The sequence below is a fragment of the Pseudochaenichthys georgianus genome, unplaced genomic scaffold (genome assembly GCF_902827115.2).
Source record: "Pseudochaenichthys georgianus unplaced genomic scaffold, fPseGeo1.2 scaffold_223_arrow_ctg1, whole genome shotgun sequence".
In the NCBI taxonomy this organism is placed as follows: Eukaryota; Metazoa; Chordata; class Actinopteri; order Perciformes; family Channichthyidae; genus Pseudochaenichthys; species Pseudochaenichthys georgianus.
In genome coordinates this window covers 584,886-611,963 of record NW_027262869.1, presented here as the reverse complement: position 1 = coordinate 611,963, position 27,078 = coordinate 584,886, and the positions used below count along the sequence as shown (strand labels likewise).

Here is a 27,078-nt window from a genome sequence, read left to right as displayed (position 1 = left end):
CTGACTGTGGGGGTCTTCCAGAAGCTGACTGTGGAGGTCTTCCAGAAGCTGGCTGTGGGGGTCTTCCAGAAGCTGACTGTGGGGGTCTTCCAGAAGCTGGACTGTGGGGGTCTTCCAGAAGCTGACTGTGGGGTCTTCCAGTCTTCCAGAAGCTGACTGTGGGGTCTTCCAGAAGCTGACTGTGGAGGGTCTTCCAGAAGCTGGACTGTGGGGGTCTTCCAGAAGCTGGACTGTGGGGGTCTTCCAGAAAGCTGGACTGTGGAGGTCCTTCCAGAAGCTGGACTGTGGGGGTCTTCCAGAAGCTGGACTGTGGGGGTCTTCCAGAAGCTGGACTGTGGGGAGGTCTTCCTAGGAGAGCCTGACTGTGGGGGTCCTTCCAGAAGCTTGACTGTGGGGTCTTCCAGAAGCTGACTGTGGAGGTCTTCTTGCGGCTGACTGTGGGGGTCTTCCCAGAAGCTGACTGTGGGGGTCTTCCAGAAGCTGACTGTGGAGGTCTTCTTGCGGCTGACTGTGGGGGTCTTCCAGAAGCTGACTGTGGGGGTCTTCCAGAAGCTGGCTGTGGGGATCTTCTTGCGGCTGGCTGTGGAGGTCTTCCAGAAGCTGGCTGTGGGGGTCTTCCAGAAGCTGGCTGTGGGGGTCTTCCAGAAGCTGGCTGTGGGGGTCTTCCAGAAGCTGACTGTGGGGGTCTTCCAGAAGCTGACTCTCAGTCAAGTTCATCTTCCATTTTGCTGGTAGATAATTGTAGTTCTGCACTACACTGTTACTACACTGAGGTTATGTCTCTGTTTAGTCCCTCCTCCGGCGTGCAGGTGCGAGGGGGGACAGTGCGAGAAAATGTAAAATGTTTATACATTTCTGGAAGATCTAAAATGTTTATAATGCTCTAGGATAGTTTTGTGTACACACTACAAAGGGTAAAGATCAAGGGAAAACAGGATCAAACAGCTTCTCTATGCATACAAGTGTGTGTGTGTGTGTGTGTGTGTGTGTGTGTGTGTGTGTGTGTGTGTGTGTGTGTGTGTGTGTGTGTGTGTGTGTGTGTGTGTGTGTGTGTGTGTGTGTGTGTGTGTGTGTGTGTGTGTGTGTGTGTGTGTGTGTGTGTGTGTGTGTGTGTGTGTGTGTGTGTGTGTGTGTGTGTGTGTGTGTGTGTGTGTGTGTGTGACCCGAACCTCTTCTGAAGGACATAAATGCGGGTGAGCATTTTTTCATAAGTGGAAAAAAATAAAAACAATTCCACATGTCCTTCACAATAAATAAGCCGCGGCCATTGAGTTTCAGGTTGAACGAAATCCTTATATATTTTTTCATTCATTGAAAATGGAAATCGGGTCAATTTGACCCGAACACCACACAAGGGTTAAAAGAAGGGAGGAAAATGTCAGTTCTCGGATGAGAATAGGTCATACAGGTCTCAACCATACTTTAAGTATAATAGGAAAGCATCCAACCGGAAAGTGTGTACACTGCAGCCAGCCAGAAACTGCTGAGCATGTTTTACTGCTTTGCAGGAAATATAGTACTCAGAGAAATGTGCTTTTCCAGACACTGAAGAAAGCAACATTCCATGACTTGTCGCTATCAGGGCTGTTAGGGAAAACATCAGGCAATATATATTGTGAGATTATTATGTTTCTAAGAGAAATTGATACATTTAAAATTATCTAGAGTTTTGGTTCTTTGTTTTGTTTGTTTTGTTTCTTGTTTTCTGCATAGTCTCTTGTCCACACTCCAGTCCAGTTGGTGGCGGTAATGCACCTACAGGTTGGTTTGCCAACCGCCAATAAACACAGAAGACGAAGAAGAAAACGAGAGAAGAAGAAGAAGGAGGAAAGAAGAGGTGAGTGTATTAAACACATGCAGAGGTTTCATTAAGTGTATTTACACCTCTTAGCTTACAGTTAATCACGAATCAGAAGTTATCTTATTTAACACAACAGCTATAATCTTGGAGGAAAGAAACTCACAAAAAACCTTTCCAGTTCGGCTCTGGGGAGTAACAGTTGATTTGTAATGCTCAGCTGACTTTATGTTAGTTATTTATTACACCAGTTGTCTTTAAGACGGTGTGAGTTGTTGTGTTGGTGCTCTTTACCATAGATATGGTTTTAAATGTATGCTAACTAGCTTATTAGCATCGTCATTCACTGCGACGTAGCATTTTTCCCATTGAAATGAATGGGGTTCTTCAGTTAGCTGCTAACGCTAAGCTAAGCGACGGTTTAGCTCATTAGATAAATAGATATACTTTATTTAAATAATGATTGATCTTAAACTGGGAAATGATTGTGTCCCAGCAGAAGTGTTTTCAGGCATTACACGAGTTAAACATATTTAAAAGATGCAATAAGATAATAAAAATGAAGCATTAGCAGCAAGTATACACACAGGACACATATCACTAGTATCTAAAGAATACACAATATACAGAAAATACTGTATACATGGAGTACATTAAACAGTCTCACTAGCTAATGTTTGCTTTGTGTGTTAACTTAGTGATAGTTACACACGGATAGCGTTATAACCGTGGTTCAAACATCCATTAATGTCACTTTCTATGTGAATAAAGTCATTTTAATGAAATAAAAGTGAACAAACTGTGAGCTGTAAGTTAGAATGTAAGTTGCTACACAGATTATGATGAATTATATCTAAATATTTGTATTATATTAATAATAATTTACACAGAAAACCAAGTTGTTATCGTAATGGTTAAAGTAATGTGCATGTAACGTTAATAACTATCTGACCTTTCTATCATGTTCTCTTCTGCTTAGCATCACATGGACCAAATGGATCCATTTGGACCATGTTTACGTCACAGCAGCATAGATGAGACAAGGCACTGCACGTGGTGTGATAAAACACTACATAGAAGCCTCCAGAAATAGAACATATCATTGAATAAACTCTTTGAATTCCTCCTCTTCACTGCTGACAGTTTATGATGAATTATATCTAAATATTTGTATTATATTAATAATGAAGCAGCTCTGTGGTCTTCATCAGGACAGCTGATGAGCAGCATGGAGGAGAAGAAGGAGGCCCCTGGAGCTCAGGTCAGTGTGCACTTCATCACAAGATATTCCTAATTCCAGCGTTTCCGCCAGGCGGGCGTCTTGCCTTCATTTGACGCCCTTATTCAGCTCGGAACGCCCTATACAGACATAAATAAAGCAGCGACTGTATTCGCCATGACACGGACAGTCTGTGGTTTGTACTTGTTTAACTTCTGTCTAGTTTCTGAACAGATATGAGGAGCTGTGAGCTCTGAGGGCTAACAGCTAACGGCTGATGTTGGTTTTGTGGTTCACATTGTCACTACCCGATCTGCAGCCCTGCCCTATCTGCAGTGCGCATGTGCGAGAAGGTCCGCCATATTTGACAACTCCATACGGCAACTCTAATGGGACATTTGACGTCTAGACGGCTGCCCGATTTGAATGCGCGAGTCATAAACGTCTCAAATATCTTTAATAAAATATTTTGTGATTTGAAATAAAATGAAGGACATTCACAGTTAATGTAATTAGATATAAATTATGAATGCCATACATATTGCATACATTCACAGTCAATATTTCTTCAGTATGTATGATAGCTGTCCAACAGAAGTTACATCCATTTCTCACTTATTCTGACAATGTACTTAACCCAATAAAATGATTGTGTGTGTGTGAGCAGGCTCGGATTGGCCATCGGAAGATTCGGGACTTTTCCCGTTGGGCCGCTGGCTCTGGCATAGGTGGGCCGTGGACTTTCACAGCGCCGCTGTGCCGGTACCGCATCCGCCGCCGCAAACACCCGCCGTTGCGAGGCTCTGGCGGCTCCGGCAGGTCCGGTGCAGCGGTGCTGTGAAAGTCCACCGCCGTTGCGAGTCTCCGGCTGTAATAATCCACTACCGCCCGCGAGGACCCAGGTTCGATTCCGGCCTGGGGTCCAAAACATTTATTTTTTTTAATTAAAAAAAAAAATCTCCCGTCCGTTGGCGACCCACCTATCACATCTCTGCGCCCCACCCTTTGTGAAACGCTGCTATAGTTACTGCTAGGGTTGCAAAGGGGTGGACATTTCCATGGGAAGTTAAGCTGGGGAATTTTGGAAATATTCGATGCAAAATTAAACAGAAAAACATGACATTTCAACAGATTTTTTTTTTACATTTTTAAAAAAAAGTAGAATGGAACAAGTTTTAATTATTTGATCGAACAATTATTTGTTTCATTGAAGACCGAAAACAGGAATTTTGAGTTAAATGTTACTCATCCCCCCAACCCCACTCATTAAAAAATGAACAAAAATGCACCCCAATCCAAAGATCCCCACAAAGTCCCATTCAAAATGTTAAATGAAAAGAGCCCTTCTCCCTCCACAAAGTCCCATTAAACATGCAAATCTTCCTTCAAGCGATCCTCTGCATTTTGGCTAAACCCTTTCAGTCAACGGGCTCTTCCTGGGCCTCATCAACATCACACTCCTCCTCTGCAGTGTCACTGTCCAGCCTTGTTGAGGATGGCTCTGTCTCCGGCTCAAAGAGCCTTAGGTTTGCCGAATGCCAACCAGTTTTTCCACTCTCACATTTGTGAGCCTGTTGCGAACCTTCGTGTGGTCTCAATAGCCATGCAGTAAGCCAGGGGTGGGGAACCTCCGGCCCCCGGGCCGTATATGGCCCGCGAGACAATTTGGTACGTCCCTCGAGGTAATTTATAAACACAAGCAAAAAAGAAAAAAATTAGAGAAATCTAGACCGCAAAAAAATTAAAGAAGCGAGTGCCTGGTTTTCCTAGCCACGGTCAGGGTCCTTGAACACAACACGAGCCTAACGTGTCATCACTTGGTATATGTCTCGTCTGACAGGGGTGCAGTTCTGACTGACGGCCCGTCCACACTACAGCTTCGTCAGCTTCAAAAACGGTTTCCAACGCGTCTGCCCATTCACTTTGAATGGGGTGACGTCACTTTTTCGCCGAACTGCATTGTGGGAAGCAGAGCGGAGCTTTCCTGGCGTTTCAGGCTGCAAAAGTTGAGCAATGTTCAACTTTTGAAGCTTCTGAAGCTTTCGGTAGAAGCGTCAGCCAATCAAATCATATGCCAGTACAAGCTCTAGCCAGTGCTTGTTTATACAGTGATTCCAGTGGCCTTAGAGCTGCAGAGTGAGCATCAGACCAGCTGATCAGACAGTAGCTGATGTGGGAGAGGACCATGGAGTGAAGGTATAGCTTAGCTGCTGCAGATGATAGCAAGTTTCTAATGTATCTGTAATTTGACAGATTGCACTTTACTTTATTGCAGACCTTTTTGATATGGGTTTTGAAATTGAGGTTTGTGTCAATATGTACTCCTCAGTACTTGTACTTGAAACAACTGTCATCAGCATACATTAATACATCACATTCTCCACACACAGAAGGCAGATCATTTATACAGGATTGGGCCCCATACAGAGCCCTGCGGTACTCCAGTGGACAAACACTAGACTTATGGTTCTCAATTTGAACACATTGGGAGCGGGATGAAAGATACAAATTAAAGAGGTTGGTGAATTCTATAGAAACATGTAAGTTGAGTATTTTTTGCAATAAGATGTTGTGAATAACGGTGTCAAAAGCTTTCCGTAAGTCAAGGAACACGGCCCCCGCAACCCCACCCCTGTCCATTGATGCCTTATCTTTCTCCATGAAGAAGCATGTCGCTGTTTCTGTTGAGTGATTAGCCCTGAATCCAAATTGCATTGGATGCAGTGGAAAGGAGCTGTTGTTGAGATGATTGATGATTTGTTTGGCAATCAATTTCTCAAATACCTTGGATACTATGGGTAAGATACTGATGGGCCTATAGTTGGATGTCATGAGAGGGTCCCCACCATAGTTATCAAGAACACAAAACAGTTCTTTAGCCCCTCTGTCCTGGGGGTTGTCAACATGGATGTTAAAATCACCAACAATGACTAGACCAGGGGTGGGGAACCTTTTTCCTCTCAAGGGCCATTTCAATGTTTTCAACATCCTCCGAGGGCCGTACAAATTATTAACCTCTGCTTAAAAATACTAAAATCACAGCCCACTCATTTCACCTTTCTTTCATGCTGTGCAAAGAAAAAGCAACCTCTTAATCCAGATATCTTGCCATGACTCACGCATGCATGCACGTGCACGGTTGTGGCATGACCACCCAAACAGAAAGATATGGACACAAGATGTGTGCAAATGTATTTAGACTCCTATCCATGTGAACATGATTTAAGTCGGGGGGACCTAACCTCCTCTAGGGGGGTCAGGGAAGATTTTTTTTTAAATGTTGAAGTTAAAAGCATCAATCTGGTGCACTTTGAGAGCAACATTAGTAGATCTATGCATACATCTCTCAACACCAGATGAAACAGAACTGTAAACAGATTTTCTTTTTCTTTATGGATATTTTACAAATCACTCCCCTTTCAAACTGTAGGCTATTCTTGTTTATTAATAACAACTTTTTTTTACTGTCATATAGTATTTTATTCTCTTATTTTTTGATAATTATAATGATCATATAAAGATGTGCCTTTACCTCACTGGTTGTAGAAAAAGCTTCTTATATTCGTTAGCATAGCGAGCTAACCAGATGCTAATAACAATAAAGTTATTGACTGTATGATCAGTATGACAGATGAACAGATCGACACTGGGCTTTCAACTAAAGACACAGCCACGCAAAAACTGCAGCATGTGTACGGCTCCTTATCGGTACTGCAATTTTTGGATGTGCCGGAGCAGAGCTGCGTTCTGATGCTCCCCGTCAGAACTACAACCCTGTCAGACATATACCACGTGATGACACGTTAGGCTTGTGTTGTGTTCAAGGACCCTGACCTTGGCCAGGAAAAACAGGCACTCACTTGTTTAATTATTTTGCGGTCTAGATTTCTTTAATTTTTTTCTTTTTTGCGTGTGTTTATAAATTACCTCGAGGGCCACACCAAATGGTCTCGCGGGCCGTATACGGCCCGGGGGCCGGAGGTTCCCCACCCCTGGACTAGACGGTCAAAGTCAAAACACACTATAGACAGCAGTTCAGTAAAGTCATCAAAAGAAGCTAAAAGAAGCTGAGAGCACAGCTGAACTCCTGCAGCCCTGGGGGCCCTACATTGGTTGTGATGGCAGATGACAGGGTTTGGTCAAGTTGCTCTCACAGCCTCCATCAATGTACAGGGGCTGCATGGCGGTCATTCCTGTCACGGTTCTCATGGTGTCCCACACTTTTTTGGGGTCTTTGGCTTTAAAAGCATTCCCCAAAAGCTCTCTGTGTTTTGATTCCCTCAATTTGACTTTCAGTTCTCTCTCTGTCTGTTCAAGTGCTCCATAGTCTTTGTTTTATGTCCTTAGTCACATATGATGTATTACTTTCTTTTCTGGTTCCCTTGAGTTTGGTCTTATCCACTGGTATCATATTCACAACATTATGATCAGAGGTCAGTATTGGTGTCTGTATTTAGACACATAGGCTCCTTTATCATTAACAAAGCATTTGTCCAGGATAGTGTCTTTCCTGCTGTGATCCCTAACATACTGCTGGAACCCAGGTAACAGTCTCCAGGCGACATTGCTTCATGTCCCGAGCACTATTGCCGGTGCATCGGGGTGGCTGAGTTGCAGCTCGTGAACACAGTGTCCTCTGCCGCTGGGAGGCACGTAAACAACAAACGGTAAAATACACCCGAATTCTCGAGGCAGATAAAAGGGTCTTGACGTCATGCCGAGAATTTCTACTTTGGGATTGCAGGTTTTACATTTTACTGAGTAGGATCGGCACCACAGATCATTAATATACACACAAACACCGCCTCCTCTGGTTTTCCCCGAATTCGCATCCCTGTCTGCTCGAACAAGGGCGAGTCCGGGTACTTCAGAGAGAGATTCAGGCATTGTAGATTGGAGCCAACTCTCCGTGAAACATAATCAAGAGTCCTCGAGAAATGCATGACAGGACCTTGTGTGTGTCCTTAGTGTGTCCACGTTGTTGCTCAATGAGCGCAGGTTTGTGAGAATGATGGATGGAAGTGGTGGCCGGCTGAATCTGCGCCGTATTCTGAACGCCTCCCCTCCTTCCTCGTCTCTTTTTCCTGGAGTTTCTAAGCGGCTCCCGAGGGATTTCATCCAATAACGAAGAGCACAGATGGCTTGGTGTATTCGTAGGAGGCCGATCGCATTGTAGCCCGAGCATAGCCTCGCGGCTGTAGCAGCGCAGAGATCGGGGCTCCTCGCCATACCTGTTCGTGCTGTCACTCAGGTGTGTCTTGGAAAGTTGAATGGCCAGACATGGTCTGCAGAAGGCCAATGTAATCCACAGGACCAAAAGCATGGTCTCTCAAAATGACGTTTCATACAGACACAACAAAGTTTAGACAAAAAAACAAAACCCAAGAGGAACGGAGCACACTGAGACTCGCAGTGACAGGATGCCGTCTCCCTCGGTCTCCTGTATACTAGAGGTGGGAGTAAGTCATACATGTGCAAGTCTCAAGTTACTGGGGTGAGAGTCAAGCAAGTCAAGTCCTACGAAATCCTGATGAATAACCCCAGTTTAAATCAGGTGTGTGTGTGTGTGTGTGTGTGTGTGTGTGTGTGGCAGGCAGGCAGGCAGGCAGGCAGGCAGGCAGGCAGGCAGGCAGGCAGGCAGGCAGGCAGGCAGGCAGGCAGGCAGGCAGGCAGGCAGGCAGGCAGGCAGGCAGGCAGGCAGGCAGGCAGGCAGGCAGGCAGGCAGGCAGGCAGGCAGGCAGGCAGGCAGGCAGGCAGGCAGGCAGGCAGGCAGGCAGGCAGGCAGGCAGGCAGGCAGGCAGGCAGGCAGGCAGGCAGGCAGGCAGGCAGGCAGGCAGGCAGGCAGGCAGGCAGGCAGGCAGGCAGGCAGGCAGGCAGGCAGGCAGGCAGGCAGGCAGGCAGGCAGGCAGGCAGGCAGGCAGGCAGGCAGGCAGGCAGGCAGGCAGGCAGGCAGGCAGGCAGGCAGGCAGGCAGGCAGGCAGGCATACTTTGGTTAGAATATTACTGTATCAAATATAATAAAGACAAACAGTTGATAAGTAGTATTTTATTAAGTGAGTTTTTATTATGTTACCTTGTGTATTTATGCTTTTTAGATTGACTTTCTCTCTTTCTCTGTTCTAGAAACCTAAAGGAAGAGAGAGACGTCACAGCTGTCAGCAATGTGACAAATCCTTTACAGCATCTGGAAATTTAAAGCGCCACCTGCGTATTCACACAGGAGAAAAACCATACAACTGTGAAGAGTGTGGGACAACTTTCACTCAATCAGGTGATCTCAAAACACATCAACGTATTCACACGGGAGAAAAACCTTACAGCTGTGAAGAGTGTGGGACAACTTTCACTACATCAGGTGATCTCAAAAGACATCAACGTATTCATACTGGAGAAAAACCTTACAGCTGTGAAGAGTGTGGGACAACTTTCACTACATCAAGTAATCTCAAAACACATCAACGTATTCACACAGGAGAAAAACCTTACAGCTGTGAAGAGTGTGGGACAACTTTCAGTCAATCAGGTGATCTCAAATCACATCAACGTATTCACACTGGAGAAAAACCTTACTGGTGTGAAGAGTGTGGGAAAACATTCACTCAATCAGGTGCTCTCAAATCACATCAACGTATTCACACAGGAGAAAAACCTTACAGCTGTGAAGAGTGTGGGACAACTTTCAGTCAATCAGGTGATCTCAAAACACATCAACTTATTCACACTGGAGAAAAACCTTACAGCTGTGAAGAGTGTGGGACAACTTTCACTAGATCAGGTGCTCTCAAAACACATCAATGTATTCACACTGGAGAAAAACCTTACTGGTGTGAAGATTGTGGGAAAACTTTCACTAGATCAGGTGATCTCAAAACACATCACAGTATTCACACTGGAGAAAAACCTTACAGCTGTGAAGAGTGTGGGAAAACTTTCACTACATCAGGTGCTCTCAAAACACATCAACGTATTCACACTGGAGAAAAACCGTACTGGTGTGAAGAGTGTGGGAAAACGTTCACTCAATCAGGTGCTCTAGAATCACATCACCGTATTCACACTGGAGAAAAACCTTACTGGTGTGAAGAGTGTGGGAAAACGTTCACTCAATCAGGTGCTCTCAAATCACATCTTCGTGTTCACTCAGGAGAAAAACCATAGTGGGTTTCAGAGTGTAGGAGCCGCAATTAAGCATGTTTTTTTTTTTTTTCAAAGTTTACAATAAACATTTCCCATCTATTGGCCTTGTGTTGGGTAATCCTTGGAGAATAAACAGAAGGGCAACCATGCTCCGGGGTCTTCTTCGCTGCTTTTGGTGTATTTTGTGGCGGCAGCAGCGCCACTTACAGGCCTGGCATATGTACTACAGCATTTCCAGCAGTCTAGTGTGAAGGACGCGTTAATGAATCGAATGCGTGTGAACGGAAGACTTTTTTGCGTTTTACTGTATGCGTCCTCGTGGGGCCGGGGTCTAAGCCAAACTATATCCGGTCCCAGAGATCTGCTATTTTAGAGTAAGGTCAACACATATCTACCCTAAATATAGTCTATATTAAGAACGAGAAAAGTCTTAACATATATATCGTTTTTTGTAATCATATGACAAATGTGTGAGGGTGATGACGTCAGAGCATCGTCCTCTGTGCCGGGCTTAGCCCCGGACAGCCCCAGCCCAATTGAACCCCTGGGTATTTGTGAGGGAGCTCCTATATGGCATTACCCCGCTGAAGCTCACCAAAGTTGAATATATTTCATAGTTCAAAGTTTTGTCAATTGTTTTGTTAATTGGTCAAATACTGGTTTCTACTGGTTTCTGATGGTTATACTGGAATGAAAGAGCACAGAAGCAGCAAAGCAGCATGCTGCATTAACCCTGACCTTCACAGAGAGGGTGAAGTTCATGTGGAGAGGAGGCTAGTCTGTCTGCACTCTGTTTAGCTAATCAATATAGTACATGTGAGGTAAAGTGTGTCGTCGATGTAACCGGTTAGAACTGGAAGTTGCGATGAGGTCTTAAAATGTATGGAAAGGGTCTTAAAGGTCTTCAAAGGTATTAAATCTGACTTCAGGATTCCTGCATAGACCCTGATGTTGCACTATTCATATAAATAAGGTAAACTGAGACGCCAACAACACCCATAAAATGGCTCCTACAAAGAGTGTGGGAAAACCTTTTCTTAAAGTCTTCACCTTAAAGTCCATGAGCGAGTTTCACTGTTCATTATCTGCTTCATGTATCTGGAACATATTTACGATGTTTTCAGTTTGATTCTATTCTCTTGTTGAAATGATCAGACTACCAAAACTAAAATGGCCTTAGAAACAGACCAGCCGGTCCTCCTACAAAACACGACCAAAGAGGTCGATTGTTTAAGCCCCTTAGATTACGACCCATAGCCACGTTTTAAAGTGTGGTCGTGTGAGAAACAACATGCTCCCGTTTATTCACAAATAACCCTCTCTGGAAAATCCTACATTGTGGAATAGTTTGGCATTAAAACGCTTTTTGATTCGATTTCTGGAGAGAAGTGTATATTGTACTCTTAGAATCCACGTCCAGTGGATGTGTAGGATCTACAGTGTGATAGATATCACGAAGATGATCTGAGGTCTCGCCAGGATAACGTGTGTGCAGCTTCCATGTAAAGTTAGCGTGGGTGAAAACAGTTTTTCCGGTCTCGAAGTTTTCACAATAAGACCGGATATATTCCCCTCACTGTCAAATGAGTGCACAGTGATATCTGCATTACTCGTCCACTTAAAAAGTTTTTAAATAAGGAGAAAAAGTACAATATTTGTTCCCAGAATGCAGTGGAGTTTACAGAGAATAATCGAGTTTACATACAAATTGTACTTTGAGTAAATGTAAAGATGCCAACACAACGATGAAACATATGAGCACAACAAAAGTAAGAATTATGTAAAAAGTCAGGAATTTGAAAAAAAAAATCTAATCTTGGAAAAAAAAGTCAGTTTTATGAAAAAGCTAATTTTGAGAAAAAAATCCGGATTCTGAGAATTTGTAAAAGAAGAAGATTCGGACCGTGTGTAGAAAAAAAAAACACGCAGCCATTTTGTTTCTAATATTGTTTTGAACCTCTTTTTGGTTGATTTGTCTCTTTTGTTGTTGTTTATCTTGGATGGCTTTGTGTCAGACGACATGTAATCAATTACTCCCCAAACCCTGCATCTAGTGAAGTGCAGGCATCAGCTGGGATTCTGAGGTGTGTTACAAACACCCGAGTCCCCAGCAGCGTGGAGCAGAACACAGACTCGGTGTGTTGAGTTTTGGGAGAAAATGAAAAAGGGCGCTGCTGGACATGAATCCATCGCCGTGGGAAACGAGAGGGGAAGCGGGAACACAGTCTGAAGCCAATTGATTTATTCGCTTTGTTTTCAGGGAGGTGTGAGGGAAATGGAGTTCTTTATTCCGACCGAGAAGAGGGAGGCAGTAGCTAGAAAAACAAGGACTTTTATTTGGGAATATTTTCAAAATGTGAATGATTTTAAATTCAATCTTTCTCAAACATGTCTTCCGGTGAAGAAGTCATTGTGTCTCACACTTTGGACAAAGAAGGGACTTCCAGGCATGCATACGTTTAAGTAAATAGCTTTTACTTAGCTTGTTCTGAACATCAGCATGAGAGGACTCTTTAAAGTAGAGACGCTACATACTGATATACACATGAACATCAGCAGGAGAGGACTCTTTAAAGTAGAGACGCTACATACTGATATACACCTGAACCACAGCAGGAGAGGACTCTTTAAAGTAGAGACGCTACATACTGATATACACCTGAACCACAGCAGGAGAGGACTCTTTAAAGTAGAGACGCTACATACTGATATACACCTGAACATCAGCAGGAGAGGACTCTTTAAAGTAGAGACACTACATGCTGATATACACCTGACCATCAGCAGGAGAGGACTCTTTAAAGTGGAGGCACTCCTTCGCTGAGTCATCTTTTATATCACCTATCAAAATAAAGCCAGCAGCTCTTAGATCATAATGGATAACGGGTCAGAGAAGAGCTGTTTGATCATGATCTGACGCTGAAGGTCCAGAGTCTGAGACCCGCCCCCTGCTTCCTGTCTGTTGCTCAGCAGCAGACAGGAAGCAGGGGGCGGGTCATATTTTAAAGATGTTTGGATTATTGAAAAGTATACAGCTCCCTTTCATCCGAGTGTTGAGAGCTGATTCCAGACATTCATGTTGTGCTCAAAGTGCACCCGATTGATGCATTTAACTTCAACATTTAAAAAACATCTTCCCGTGGGTGCATACCCCCATAGAGGAGGTGAGGACCCCCATAGAGGAGGTGAGGACCCCCCTAGAGGAGGTGAGGACCCCCCTAGAGGAGGTGAGGACCCCCATAGAGGAGGTGCATACCCCCATAGAGGAGGTGAGGACCCCCATAGAGGAGGTGAGGACCCCCCTAGAGGAGGTGAGGTCCCCCATAGAGGAGGTGAGGACCCCCCTAGAGGAGGTGCATACCCCCATAGAGGAGGTGAGGACCCCCCTAGAGGAGGTGCATACCCCCCTAGAGGAGGTGAGGACCCCCCTAGAGGAGGTGAAGACCCCCCTAGAGGAGGTGCGGACCCCCATAGAGGAGGTGCATACCCCCCTAGAGGAGGTGAGGACCCCCCTAGAGGAGGTGAGGACCCCCTTAGAGGATGTGATGTCCCCCCTAGAGGAGGTGAGGACCCCCCTAGAGGAGGTGAGGACCCCCATAGAGGAGGTGAGGACCCCCCTAGAGGAGGTGGGGACCCACAAAGGTTAAAGGTCAGCATATAATAATGTTAAAAGGTGCTGAATATATACACTGCAGAAACAATAGAAGAGGAGTGAAAGTAGCCTCGACTGGTTTCATGTTTTGAAAGTAGCCCTCACCCTAAACGAGGTCAGTGACCCCTGGTCCAGAGTCAGAGACCCGCCCCCTGCTTCCTGTCTGTTGCTCAGCAACATGGACATGTTCCACTCTGACACAACGTCTGCTTCCTTCTCATCATTACTCTTCTTTCCTGAGAAGCGATCAACGTCTCTGGGAGGGGACAGACTTTGGCACTAAGATGGAGTTGTAGAGATATACAACTTGAATTGTGTGAATTTAAAGATTAGGTTCCTGTTTTAAGGTCCAAGCGAGGGGGGGGGGGTGTCTTTGTTTGCGTCACCAAATCTACTTTCAGTCTTTTTGCATCTTTTTAACACTTGTTCTGTATTCATGTGATCGTTCTAAGTAGTCTGTTTTGATTCCCTTTCAGTCCTTTTGCTTTCTAAGTGGTTGCTTTGTGTATGTTTCAGTACTTCCTCCTCTCCTTGCAGTAACTCAGCTTCTCTCTGATGTTTCTTTAGTCATTTGATCATGGCCGTGGGAAGGGGGGGTGCTGAGGGGGCTGCAGCACCCCCACCTGCTGGCGGAGAGTTGTAACTGCAACGCCAAAAAGTTCACTAATCAAATCAATACAAAAGGTTTATTTTGAGTGTGTTTGAGTTAGCATTTCAGTGTAAGCAGTCTCTAAAAAGCTTCACGATAAGAGAAAGGGATCATGCAGTGTGCTTCTTCTGTTGCTCTGCTATGGAAAAGAAGCTCGTCAGCGCAAGATCAGGGATGGGAGTTTTGTGAAAGCACGGTTTAAGAACTGGAGAAAGGCAGAGGAAACATTTAGGGAGCATGAGAAGTCCCATCAACACACAGGCCGTCAACAAGCTGGCAGCATGACAAGGAACACCGATGAACGCGCTGCTCTCACAAGCTGCTGCCACAGTTTCGCTGCTGCGAGGCACCCCCACCCGCACCCCCAACTCTGACTGACTTTCCGCGTCCCTGCAGCTGATGTTTCTTTTTGGTTGTTTGAAGTCACATATCACAGGTGAGCTACACCGGACCCCCCCCCCCCGACAGGTGGAGCCCTCCATCAGGGAGACCAGGGGCTGGAGGCGGGGCTTAGAGACCTGGACTGAAACACAGAGGAGAGCAGGGCAACCTTTTTTTATTACAATTCATCTTGTTTTAATTTGTATTGGCTTTTTCTTTACTGCATTTAAAAGTAGTTTTATAAGATGCTTCCTTTGCACGATATCTTATTGATTTATTTATGCCTTGTTAAAATGTGCTCAATAAAACAACTTGATGACATAAATGTATTTATTTTTGTATTAGACTGAAGTTGTTGTGTTTTCATGGCTCCTTTATAACCGGCAGAGAACGCCTCATCAGGTCAAAGGCTACAGGTTAGAGGACCAACTGCATCACCATGCTATATTCTGACTGGGGCCAGTTATCTTCTGAGGGGGGCCCAATAAATGCAGGACGAAAAACACAAAGACAGAATGAAGTAATTGCGCATAAGAAACAATGCATGCAGTTATTCTTTCAGTACATATTTATTTCAGATACTTATAGCTACAGTTTTTACGCTCTAATGGGTCCGACTAGAAAGATTGTCGTGGCTTCATTCCTTGTTTTTCTATCAAGCCACTAGACGCCTAAACAGACACTTCTAACTCGTTTTCTTTCCTTTATATTACTTACAGTTGAAGAGTTACTCGGCCTCCGATGGTTTGGATGATGTTGCGATGTGTTTGCTCAAAATAAAATAACAAACTTTTACACATGCAACAAAGAAAAGAGGCCTTTACAATATTCAAAACAAAGAGGCAAAACTCAAATCAAATAACAAACGACGGTATTCTTTCTTCTTGGTAAGGCTTCTATAACTTCATAACTTAAAGGGTACTTGTACGATTTGTGTATGTGTATGGTTAAAACTGTTCCTCGACGGCGAGTTTAATCATAAACTTTTCATTTCCAGGGGGCCCACCTGGACTCTTTCCCAAGGAGGACTTGTACTCAAATGGCACAACCCCAAACGGAACCTTCGCCCCAATGACCTCGTGGTCATCGTGGATAACACAGCACCGGGTGATACAGACACTGTCAGGGTCCAAAGGGCTTGTCCGCAGTGTCTTGGTGAAAACCAAGAGTAGCACCTTACAGCGACCAATTGACAAGCTCTGTCTGCTTCTGGAAGCAGTTGATTGAACACAAGGTGTCATGTGCTAGTAACCTCTGACACCCAGTATCACACACACACACATGCCCCTCCCCTTTCCTCTTGAACTCATGCAAACACACCAAACACAAACATTGGACTATGAACTATGACAATGATTGTATATTGATGACGGTTACATTTTGAGTAACTGCTTGTTTTGTGGCTCTATTATAATGTATTAATTGTTTTGCTACTGCGTCAACAATTAGGGGCCGGTATGTTAGAGCCACAAAGTTATTATTTCGAGTCATAATTTGATAAATGATGTAATGATGGAAAAGGATTTATATTGCCATGGTGAATATGTTTTTGATGAAATGATTGTTAATTTGATATCGTAAATATGATCTGTTTCCTTGTACCTTCCGGTGTGTATTTAAGTGAGGTGACTCGGAGACCTGATGAGACGGGGAGCGGAACAGTTTTTCGACCGCAAATTGCAGACAGAGATTGGTGTTGCAAATTGGACTGCAAACAAAGTATAGTTTAGTTAGGAAAGCATATCGCCGAAATACTGTATAATATTTTGAGACTATTTAAGTCAATACTTTGTTGTTAATAAATTGTATATTTTTTGACTGAAAACCTTCGGCTGCTTATTGTTTTGGATTGCGTCAACCCCGCTCTATAGTGGCAAGAGTTCCATTACATACAGGTCTCAATCATACTTTAAGTATAATAGGAAAGCATCCAACCGGAAAGTGTATACACTGCAGCCAGCCAGAAGCTGTTGAGCATGTTTTACTGCTTTGCAGGAAATATAGTACTCAGAGAAATGTGCTTTTCCAGACACTGAAGAAAGCAACATTCCATCACTTGTCGCTATCAGGGCTGTTAGGGAAAACATCAGGCAATATATATTGTGAGATTATTACGTTTCTAAGAGAAATTGATACTTTTAAAATAATCTAGAGTTTTGGTTCTTTGTTTTGTTTCTTGTTTTCTGCATAGTCTCTTGTCCACACTCCAGTCCAGTTGGTGGCGGTAATGCACCTACAAGTTGGTTTGCCAACCGCCAATAAACACGAAAGGAGAAGAAAACGAGAGAAGAAGAAGAAGAAAACGAGAGAAGAAGAAGATGCACCTTTAAAGTTCTTTGCAATCCTCAAAAACCGAGAGGAGAAGAAGGAGAAAAGAAGAGGTGAGTGGATTAAAAACATGCAGAGGTTTCATTCATTACACCTCTTAGCTTACAGTTAATCACGAATCAGAAGTTATTTTATGTAACACAACAGCTATAATCTTGGAAGAAAGAAACTCACAAAAAAACTTTTAAATGTGCGACAAAAATAGTCTCAAACTATCTTTAAATAAAGGCTAACAGCTATCGTCTAACAGCTACAGTTTGAAAGCTAACGGCTATCGGCTAACAGCTACAGTTATTATTCCAGTTCGGCTCTGGGGAGTAACAGTTGATTTGTAATGCTCAGCTGACTTTATGTTAGTTATTTATTACACCAGTTGTCTTTAAGACGGTTTGAGTTGTTGTGTTGGTGCTCTTTACCATAGATATGGTTTTAAATGTATGCTAACTAGCTTAATAGCATCGCCATTCACCACGACGTACCATTTTTCCCATTGAAATGAATGGGGTTCTTCAGTTAGCTGCTAACGCTAAGCTAAGCGACGGTTTAGCTCATTAGATAAATAGATATACTTTATTTAAATAATGATTTATCTTAAACTGGGAATGATTGTGTCCCAGCAGAAGTGTTTTCAGGCATTACAGGAGTTAAACATATTTAAAAGATGCAATAAGATAATAAAAATGAAGCATTAGCAGCAAGTATACACACAGGACACATATCACTAGAGTATCTAAAGAATACACAATATACAGAAAATACTGTATACATGGAGTACATTAAACAGTCTCACTAGCTAATGTTTGCTTTCTGTGTTAACTTAGTGATAGTTTCACACGGATAGCGTTATAACCGTGGTTCAAACATCCATTAATGTCACTTTCTATGTGAATAAAGTCATTTTAATGAATTAAAAGTGAACTAACTGTGAGCTGTAAGTTAGAATGTAAGTTGCTACACAGATTATGATGAATCTAAATATTTGTATTATATTAATAATAATTTACACAGAAAACCAAGTTGTTATCGTAATGGTTAAAGTCATGTGCATGTAACCTTAATAACTATCTGACCTTTCTATCATGTTCTCTTCTGCTTAGCATCACATGGACCAAATGGATCCATTTGGACCATGTTTACATCACAGCAGCATAGATGAGACAAGGCACTGCACGTGGTGTGATGAAACACTACATAGAAGCATCTAGAAATAGAACATATCATTGAATAAACTCTTTGAATTCCTCCTCTTCACTGCTGACAGTTTGTGATGAATTATATCTAAATATTTGTATTATATTAATAATGAAGCAGCTCTGTGGTCTTCATCAGGACAGCTGATGAGCAGCATGGAGGAGAAGAAGGAGGCCCCTGGAGCTCAGGTCAGTGTGCACTTCATCACAAGATATTCCTAATTCCAGCGTTTCCGCCAGGCGAGCGTCTTGCCTTCATTTGACGCCCTTATTCAGCTCGGAACGCCCTATACAGACATAAATAAAGCAGCGACTGTGTTCGCCATGACACGGACAGTCTGTGGTTTGTACTTGTTTAACTTCTGTCTAGTTTCTGAACAGATATGAGGAGCTGTGAGCTCTGAGGGCTAACAGCTAACGGCTGATGTTGGTTTTGTGGTTCACATTGTCACTACCCGATCTGCAGCCCTGCCCGATCTGCAGTGCGCATGTGCGAGAAGGTCCGCCATATTTGACAACTCCATACGGCAACTCTAATGGGACATTTGACGTCTAGACGGCTGCCCGATTTGCATCGTGCATGCGCGAGTCATAAACGTCTCAAATATCTTTAATAAAATATTTTGTGATTTGAAATAAAATGAAGGACATTCACAGTTAATGTAATTAGATATAAATTATGAATGCCATACATATTGCATACATTCAGTCAATATTTCTTCAGCATGTATGATGGCTGTCCAACAGAAGTTACATCCATTTCTCACTTATTCTGACAATGCACTTAACCCAATAAAATGACCCAACAAAAGGAGTTGCTCAATAATAGTGAAGTCACGTTGTAATAACAATAACTCGTCTCTCGTTCAGATTAATATTGTGGGGTTTTTTGAGTGTTCTTTTTCTGCGTTACTATAGTTCAGTGGTTCTCAAACTTTTTCTGGCATTGCCCACTTTGAACAGGTGGGCCTTTTCAAGCGCCACCTGCCGCTCCAATAAAATGGTAGGCCAAGCTTAAAATGGTCAAATGTATGGTCCTATGACAGGGGTCACCAACCTTTTTTAGGGTGAGGGCTACTTTCAAAACATAAAACAAGTCGGGGGCTACTTTTACTCCTCTTTTTCAGTTTTTTTGCAGTGTATATATTTAGCACATTTTAACATTATTATATGCTTCCCTTTAACCTTTGTGTGCTGTTTGGGTCTGTGGGACCCGTTTGCAGTGAAAAGAAAATGTATGATTTTTTTTTTTAAATGTTGAAGTTAAAAGCATCAATCTGGTGCACTTTGAGCACAACAAGAATTTGTGGATACATCTCTCAACACTCTATGCTGTATACTGTTCAATAATCCAAACATCTTTAGAATATGATCACAACCAATAACAAATCATTTGAACTTGTTCATTCTTATCTTATGTTACCTAGTTAGCATTCTTTCTTTTTATTTATACATATTTTACTAATCACTCTCCTTGTAAACTGTTTACTGTCCTATAGTACACATTGGAATGATTTCTTACTTTATTTTGTACAACTAGGCTATATTAAATAGATAAAGGTGTGTTTTCTCTCTCTCCCTCTGTCTCGCTCGCTCACAGAGGCTGTGTGCTTCTCCGTGGCGATGATGGCTTGCGTTAAAAGATAATAATAAACATAGGCCTATTTGTAAAGTGGGGGGACACAAACGGGATTTCGAAAAGTGTCACGGTTAAACTCCTTATGAAGTGGTGAGGTGCCGCTCCACATCTATTTTCTTCCCGACTGCAACGCGGTTGTGTCTGTGTGTGTGAGAGCGTTTCACATGTGTGTATGAGAGATTTATACATATGTCTGCAAATGACTTTGGTTTCAGTTGTGTGTGTGTGTGAGCAGGCTCGGATTGGCCATCGGAAGATTCGGGACTTTTCCCGTTGGGCCGCTGGCTCTGGCATAGGTGGGCCGTGGACTTTCACAGCGCCGCTGTGCCGGTACCGCATCCGCCGCCGCAAACACCCGCCGTTGCGAGGCTCTGGCGGCTCCGGCAGGTCCGGTGCAGCAGTGCTGTGAAAGTCCACCGCCGTTGCGAGTCTCCGGCTGTAATAATCCACTACCGCCCGCGAGGACCCAGGTTCGATTCCGGCCTGGGGTCCAAAACATTTATTTTTTTAAATAAAAAAAAGAAATCTCCCGTCCGTTCGCGACCCACCTATCACATCTCTGCGCCCCACACTTTGAGAAACGCTGCTATAGTTACCGCTAGGGTTGCAAAGGGGTGGAACGTTTCCATGGGAAGTTAAGCTGGGGAATTTTGGAAATATTCGATGCAAAATTAAACAGAAAAACATGACATTTCAACAGATTTTTTTTTTTACATTTTTTTTTAAAAGTAGAACAGAACAAGTTTTAATTATTTGATCGAACAATTATTTGTTTCATTGAAGACCGAAAACAGGAATTTTGAGTTAAATGTTACTCATCCCCCCAACCCCACTCATTAAAAAATGAACAAAAATGCACCCCAATCCAAAGATCCCCACAAAGTCCCATTCAAAATGTTAAATGAAAAGAGCCCTTCTCCCTCCACAAAGTCCCATTAAACATGCACATCTTCCTTCAAGCGATCCTCTGCATTTTGGCTAAACCCTTTCAGTCAACGGGCTCTTCCTGGGCCTCATCAACATCACACTCTTCCTCTGCAGTGTCACTGTCCAGCCTTGTTGAGGATGGCTCTGTCTCCGGCTCAAAGAGCCTTAGGTTTGTCGAATGCCAACCAGTTTTTCCACTCTCACATTTGTGAGCCTGTTGCGAACCTTTGTGTGGTCTCAATAGCCATGCAGTAAGCCAGGGGTGGGGAACCTCCGGCCCCCGGGCCGTATATGGCCCGCGAGACAATTTGGTACGTCCCTCGAGGTAATTTATAAACACAAGAAAAAAATTAGAGAAATCTAGACCGCAAAAAAATTAAAGAAGCGAGTGCCTGTTTTTCCTAGCCAAGGTCAGGGTCCTTGAACACAACACGAGCCGAACTTGGTATATGTCTCGTCTGACAGGGGTGCAGTTCTGACTGACGGCCCGTCCACACTACAGCTTCGTCAGCTTCAAAAACGGTTTCCAACGCGTCTGCCCATTCACTTTGAATGGGGTGACGTCACTTTTCGCCGAACTGCATTGTGGGAAGCAGAGCGGAGCTTTCCTGGCGTTTCAGGCTGCAAGAGTTGAGCAATGTTCAACTTTTGAAGCTTCTGAAGCTTTCGGTAGAAGCGTCAGCCAATCAAATCATATGCCAGTACAAGCTCTAGCCAGTGCTTGTTTATACAGTGATTCCAGTGGCCTTAGAGCTGCAGAGTGAGCATCAGACCAGCTGATCAGACAGTAGCTGATGTGGGAGAGGACCATGGAGTGAAGGTATAGCTTAGCTGCTGCAGATGATAGGAAGTTTCTAATGTATCTGTAATTTGGCAGATTGCACTTTACTTTATTGCAGACCTTTTTGATATGGGTTTTGAAATTGAGGTTTGTGTCAATATGTACTCCTCAGTACTTGTACTTGAAACAACTGTCATCAGCATACATTAATACATCACATTCTCCACACACAGAAGGCCTAACTATACCGTACTAAGCCGTGCGAGGCCCTGCAGTGGAAATGCGTTCAAAACAGTTATTGAAATGCAAGAAATTACTCCACTGTTGAAAAACTACTTTTTCAATGATTTTACCTAGAAAAGGGAGGTTTGATATGGGCCTGTAATTGTTCATTACTGAAGCGTCGAGATTATTGTTTTTTTAGAGCGGTTTAATGACTGCAGTTTTAAGAGCCTGTGGAAAAACACCTGAGTGAAGAGACTTGTTTACTATTACCTCATTCACACCAGCGGAACTCCGGTTCAAGCTCCGTGCTAGAGCTTTTCAGGTTCAGAACCGGTTCTTCGGTTTAGCTCTGGCTCTTTTCACACCGCCCAGAGTCCGACTGGTGCTGCGTCATTGCGTCATCGTTTGCGTCATGACGTAACCGTTTGCGTGCCTGCTTCATAAAGCCAAACCGCGCGGAAACCCCTCACAGCTCACACCGACAACAACAACAACAATGGCCGATTGTGCTCCAGCTTCCGCTGTACCTCTTCGGAAGACCAGATTCCCAGCAGGTAGCTGGTCTCTTCAGTGGACCACTGCTGCTTGTTAAGTTTCTCCATCGTTGTGTACAAACTGGGCTTTTTGTTGTTGTTCAGGAGTTGATCCCGCCTCGACGTAAGCGTGACGTATGTGGTGCTTTTGCTCTGGCCGGACATTTTTAGGTGCTTGAAACGAACCGGATTCCGGAGCTAAGAGGCTGATCCGCTGCGGTGTGAACAGGAAAACCCGGTGCTTTTCAAGCTCCAGCTCCGAACCGGCCCTGAAACACCGTTGGTGTGAATGAGGTATATGTGAAGTAGATCTGAGGCCATGCAAGGAAAAACATCTTGGAAAAACCCTGTTGGAATAATATCAAGGCAGCAGGAGGAGGATTTCAGAAGTTGAATAATGTCCTCCAGGTTTTTATCATTAATCTGATGGAACTGTGTCATGGTGTTTGTATTGATGTTAGGTGGACACAGGGGCAACACACCTGCTGTACCTGATGCAGAGGCACTGACTGCTGGTCTGATTTTCTGAATGGGGGGATACTGACACTGTGGGGTTAGTTAGTCTGTCGACGGTAGCAAACAAGGCACGTGCGTTGTTTTTGTTTTTGGCAATGATGTCAGAGAAGAAAGACTGTCGTGCAATTTACAATTCCAAATGATAAAAGCCAAGTCTCTCTTTGTAGATTTCAAAGTGAACCTGGAGATTTGTTTTTCTCCACCTACGTTCAGCTTTTCGACACTCTTTTTTCTGTTCTCACGGTCATGGCCTTTCTCCATGGAGATCTTTTCTTGCCAGTCACTTCCTTTACCCTAGTTGGAGCAATGGCATCTATAACATTTTTTTATTTTTGAATGACATGATCTACTAGCTCATTTACTGAGGGGGCAAGTGCGGAAGAAACATCCTGAGTATACATTTCCCTAGTGTTTTCAGTTAAATATCGCTTTGTGGTTACCTCTTTTTGACCATTTGTGTGAACAGAAATAGAGCTCTCAAAGGAATGGTCAGAGAGCGCAACATCAGTCACCACAACCTCAGAGATATCCAGACCCTTTGAGATAATCAAGTCCAGAGTGTGCCCCTTATTGTGCGTGGGCTCCGTCACATGCCGAGTCAGTCCATTGAATTGATCTATTTAAAACAAGGGACAGTGTTCATTAAGCAACATATTAAAAACATGTAAAAGTACTCGATTAGCCAACAGGCTAGTTTTCACCGATAGTCCCTTTGCCAGATGGTGACATCCTAAAAGCAACAATAAAAATACCACGACATTGTTATACCATTGTACACATTTACAATAGATGACATCACTGAATACAGATAAGAACAAGTCATGATAATAAATAAAAAAATGTACAATACGCACACCTACACACACCTACACACACCTACACCCACACATCAGTGCTGACACTGTTGGTTATTAAAGAGCCACTTTGTAACACTGTGCTTGAATGTGTAGTAGGATGAGGACTCATTGGTTGAGGTATTGAATTCCATTGATGGGATGCGTGGAATGAAAGACAGCCTGGCTGAATGCGCTCTTCCTAAATGGGATGGTGCGTCTCCCCTAGCCGCACCTCGAGTAGCCCTGGTTGAGGTGGGCTTTAGGCTGATGCAGCCAGAGGAGGAGGAGGAGCCAACCCACGAGTGGTCTTATAAACTAAGCAGATGTTTTTGTAAACCATGAGATTTCCCCAGCTGAACAGATTATACTTTTTAACAATGTGACAATGATGATACCGGAATGGCTTTGTGTCTCGTGTTCTGAGTGCTTGTTTATACAGTGATTCCAGTGGCCTTAGAGCTGCAGAGTGAGCATCAGACCAGCTGATCAGACAGTAGCTGATGTGGGAGAGGACCATGGAGTGAAGGTATAGCTCAGCTGCTGCAAATGATAGGAAGTTTCTAATGTATCTGTAATTTGACAGATTGCACTTTACTTTATTGCAGACCTTTTTGATATGGGTTTTAAATTGAGGTTTGTGTCAATATGTACTCCCAAGTACTTGTACTCCGAGACAACCTGAAGTCTCCTTCCAGAAAAGAAAACATCTTGTTCTGTTATAATGCTGTGGCCCTTGGAGAAGAACATACTTTGAGACATTTGGTTGCAAACAATTATTATTAAGCCAGGATGTAATATTCTCCAACACATCAGGGACCTTGGTAGCAGCCTCTTCTGCAGTTCTGCCATGAGTAAAAACAACTGCATCATCAGCATACATTAATACATCACATTCTCCACACACAGAAGGCAGAGCATTTATGTACACACTAAACAGGATTGGGCCCAATACAGAGCCCTGCGGTACTCCAGTTGACAAACACTAGACTTATGGTTCTCAATTTGAACACATTGGGAGCGGGATGAAAGATACGAATTAAAGAGGTTGGTGAATTCTATAGAAACATTTAAGTTGAGTATTTTTTGCAATAAGATGTTGTGAATAACAGTGTCAAAAGCTTTCCTTAAGTCAAGGAACATGGCCCCCGCAACCCCACCCCTGTCCATTGATGCCTTAACTTTCTCCACGAAGAAGCATGTCGCTGTTTCTGTTGAGTGATTAGCCCTGAATCCAAATTGCATTGGATGCAGTGGAAAGGAGCTGTTGTTGAGATTGATTTGTTTGGCAATCAATTTCTCAAATACCTTGGATACTATGGGTAAGATACTGATGGGCCTATAGTTGGACAAAACAGTTCTTTAGCCCCTCTGTCCTGGGGGTTGTCAACATGGATGTTAAAATCACCAACAATGACTAGATGGTCAAAGTCAAAACACACTATAGACAGCAGTTCAGTAAAGTCATCAAAAGAAGCTAAAAGAAGCTGAGAGCACAGCTGAACTCCCGCAGCCCTGGGGCCCCTACATTGGTTGTGATGTCAGGGTTTGGTCAAGTTGCTCTCTCCTGGTGAGGAAAGCGGCATACCAGTAAATCAGGTATGGATTTACTTCCATTTTGGCCATTCTTGACACCAAGATGTCTGCTTGTATTGTGTTGCTGCTGAGAAGTCTAGGAAGAGGGCTCTTGCATAGGTGTGACGTTTATCTAAATGTTTAGTGATGATGTGAACCAGAGCAGCAGCAGTACCACCCCCTTGCTTATAGGCACATTGGTATGGATCAAGTATGTCTTGTCCGTCACAATAGGTTTAGCTGAAGAGGTCCTTCCTGTCACGGTTCTCATGGTGTCCCACACTTTTTTGGGGTCTTTGGCTTTAAAAGCATTTCCCAAAAGCTCTCTGTGTGTTTTGATTCCCTCAATTTAACTTTCAGTTCTCTCTCTGTCTGTTCAAGTGCTCCATAGTCTTTGTTTTTGAAAGCTATTTTCCTGGTTTTTATAACTTATTGTAATGTCCTTAGTCACATATGATTTATTACTTGGATAGATCTGTATTTCTTTAGTGGGAACACAGAAGTTAATATAGTCTTTGGTAACAGTAGTTATTTCATCTGGTGAACCTTCCTGAAAAATGACCCAATCTGTCCAATCAAAACAGGCTTTCAACTGCTCCCTACTTTCATTTGTCCATGTCCTTATTACTTTATTTGCTGGTTGACTTCCCTTGAGTTTGGTCTTATCCACTGGTATCATATTCACAACATTATGATCAGAGTTCAGTATTGGTGTCTGTATTTAGACACATAGGCTCCTTTATCATTAACAAAGCATTTGTGCAGGATATTGGCTTTCCTGCTGTGATCCCTAACACACTGCTGGAACCCAGGTAACACAGTCTCCAGGCGACATTGCTTCATGTCCCGAGCACTATTGCCGGTGCATCGGGGTGGCTGAGTTGCAGCTCGTGAACACAGTGTCCTCTGCTGCTGGGAGGCACGTAAACAACAAACGGTAAAATACACCCGAATTCTCTGGTCAGAGAAAAGGGTCTTAACGTCATGCCGAGAATTTCTACGTTGGGATTGCAGGTTTTACATTTTACTGAGTATGATCGGCACCACAGATCATTAATATACACACAAATACCGCCTCCTCTGGTTTTCCCGGAGTTCGCATCCCTGTCTGCTCGAACAAGGGCGAGTCCGGGTACTTCACAGAGAGATTCAGGCATCGTAGATTGTAGCCAACTTTCCGTGAAACATAATAAAGAGGCCTCGAGAAATTCATGACAGTACCTTGTGTATGTCCTTAGTGTGTCCACGTTGTTGTGACCACAGGTTTGTGAGAATGATGGATGGAAGTGGTGGCCGGCTGAATCTCCGCCGTATTCTGAACGCCTCCCGTCCTTCCTCGTCTCTTTTTCCTGGAGTTTCTAAGTGGCTCCCGAGGGATTTCATCCAATAACAAATAGCACAGATGGCTTGGTGTATTCGTAGGAGGCCGATCGCATCGTAGCTCTAGCATAGCCTCGCGGCTGTAGCAGAGGCCGGGGCTCCTCGCCATACCTGTTCGTGCTGTCACTCAGGTGTGTCTTGGAAAGTTGAATGGCCAGACATGGTCTGCAGAAGGCAAATGTAATCCACAGGATCAAAAGCATGGTCTCTCAAAATGACGTTTCATACAGACACGACAAAGTTTAGACAATAATTAGACCAAAACACAAAACACAAGAGGAACGGAGTATACTGAGACTCGCAGTGACAGGATGC

At 43.6% G+C, this 27,078-nt stretch overlaps 1 protein-coding gene and 1 pseudogene across 1 annotated transcript in view; one reads left to right on the top strand and one right to left on the bottom strand.

Annotated features, from left to right (window-relative positions):
• The window catches only part of LOC117441960 (uncharacterized), a 605,495-nt gene that overhangs the window by 22,203 nt on the left and 556,214 nt on the right, over positions 1–27,078 (bottom strand).
• The window catches only part of LOC117441961 (zinc finger protein 721-like), a 143,217-nt pseudogene continuing 117,948 nt past the window's right edge, over positions 1,810–27,078 (top strand).